The sequence below is a fragment of the Juglans microcarpa x Juglans regia genome, chromosome 3D (genome assembly GCF_004785595.1).
Source record: "Juglans microcarpa x Juglans regia isolate MS1-56 chromosome 3D, Jm3101_v1.0, whole genome shotgun sequence".
NCBI classification, from domain to species: domain Eukaryota; kingdom Viridiplantae; phylum Streptophyta; class Magnoliopsida; order Fagales; family Juglandaceae; genus Juglans; species Juglans microcarpa x Juglans regia.
This window is the reverse complement of record NC_054598.1, coordinates 32,971,759-32,974,220: the sequence shown is the minus strand read 5'-3', so window position 1 is coordinate 32,974,220 and position 2,462 is coordinate 32,971,759.

Genomic DNA, 2,462 nt, shown 5'->3' with positions numbered 1-2,462 from the left:
CTCCCAAGGCTGTTATGGCAGCCGTAAATCGGATCATGAGAAATTTTTATTTTGGGTTCCTCGAAAGGAAAACAAAAGCATAAGTGGGTTTCTTGGCAAAAAGTTTGCTCTCCAATTCAAGAAGGGGGTTTGGGTCTTCAAAAACTAGAGGAAGTTCAAGATTCTTTAATTATGAAGCTCACTTGGAACTTACTGACAGGTGATTCTTTATGGGCTAATTTTTCAAGACTAAGTATGTGAAAGATAAGCATGTGACTTTGGTGGATCATTGGAAATGAACTTTATTTTGGAGACATATTGTGGGTATGGTTCCGAAGATTTTAGGCAATTCCTGGTGCGGGTTCGGGATGGAAATGTCTCATTCTGGCGAGATCCTTGGCTGAAGTCAGGTGTCCTGTTAAATTCTTGTAAGATATCAGATCGTCTAACTCTTAAACTAAAGGAATGCAGGCTTCATAATGAGTGGGATGTGGACATGTTGCATTGATTGGTGGGGAAATCCAAAATGGAAGAAATTCTAAATTGCCTAGGGGAACAAAAAGATAGAGAAGACCTGTTGATTTGGAAGCCAAATCTGAATGGGGAATTTTCATTGAAGTTGGCTTGGGATCGTGTTCGTGTTCGTGCATCCAAGTCTAAATGGGCTTCTTGGATTTGGCATTTTGTGCTTCCTAAGAAGTATTCGGTTATCATTTGGAAGGCCTTTAACTTTAGCCTTACTATTGATAGTCGAATTAGTTCTTTGGGCATTCCTTTGGCTTCAAGGTGTGAAGGTTGAAATCAAGTGTGTATGTGTTGAGTATTATGGAGTCTGGTCCACACTGCTCGAGCGGAGTGTCTAGTCGCTCGAGCGACTACAAGTCAAAGAGTTTCGCTCAAAGACAGCTCGACAGACTGCTCGAGCAAAGGCAAGTCAGAGAGTTTCGCTTGACACCGCTTGACACACAGCTCGAGCAGAGGGAAGTTAGAGAGCTTCACTTGAAGAGCTACTCGACACATGTCTCGAGCGATTACAAGAAACAGGTTTGCTCAATGAGGGCTCGACACGCTGGTCGAGCGAACATCACTATTTCTGCTATGTTTAGGGTTTCCGCCGCATGACATATATATATTTTTTGTTCTTGGCTTGTGACTATATCAGAGTGAACAGTAGCCGTCCCGTACTATTGTATTGTGATTCCTCATGAAATAAAAATCCTCTGCAGCTCCCGTGGACATAGGCAATTTGCCAAACCATGTAAATATTGTGTCGTGTGTGATTGCTTGTTTTCACGTGTTTGATTTTACTTTATTCTCATCGTTTTTCACAATAATTAGTATCAAGAGACAAGGTTCGGATTTGAGGAAAAACAATAGCTGGAGAGGAAGTGAAGGTATTGGGGATCGAGAAGTTTGATTGCACGGATTATGGATATTGGAGGATACAGATAGAGGATTACCTTTATGGGAAGAGACTTCATCTTCCATTGTTAGGGAAGAAGTTGGACAGCATGTCAGTTGTTGATTGGACCCTCTTGGATCGACAGGTTCTAGGGGTTATTCGGCTAATCCTGTCGAGATCCGTTGCACACAACGTCATCAAGGAGAAGACGACTGCGGATCTCATAGCGGCTTTGTCTTGTATGTATGAAAAGTCGTTAGCAAATAACAAGGTACATCTAATGAAAAAGTTATTTAATTTAAAGATGGCAGATGGTACGTCTGTCACACAACATCTGAATGATTTTAATACTATCACAAATCAATTGTCTTCTGTTAAAATTGAATTTGATGATGAGATATGTGCACTGATGCTATTAGCATCACTGCCAAATAGTTAGGAAGCCATGAGAATGGCTGTCAGTAATTCTGCCGGTAAGTCAAAGTTGAAATATAATGACATAAGTGATTTGATTTTGGCTGAGGAGGTGCGTAGGAGAGATTCAGGTGAGACCTCGGGTTCGAGTTCAACACTGAATGTTGACTCTCGAGGGAGAGCACAAGACAGGAACTCAAACAGAGGCAGATCAAAATCAAAGAACAGGGGCAAGAGCAAGTCAAGGCCTGGTCAGCAGGCAACTTGCTGGAATTGTGGCAAAACTGGCCACATAAAGAAGAATTGCAGAAATCTCAAGAAGACCGAGAATGATAGTGCTAATGTGGTAACTGAAGAAATACTGGATGCACTATTACTTGCAGTTCATAGTCCAGTTGATGACGGGATACTTGATTCAGTGGCTTCCTTCCATACATCTTCCCATAGGGAGATAATGCAGAAATATGTTGCATGTGATTTTGGGAAGGTGTATCTGGCTGATGGAGAAACTTTGAATGTAGTGAGGATGGGAGACATTGATATTGCACTCCCTAACAAGAACAATTGGACCTTGCAGAAGGTCAGACACATTCCTGAGTTGAAGAAGAATCTCATTTCTGTTGGGCAGCTTGATGATTGTGGCCATTCAGTGGTGTTTTTAGATAGC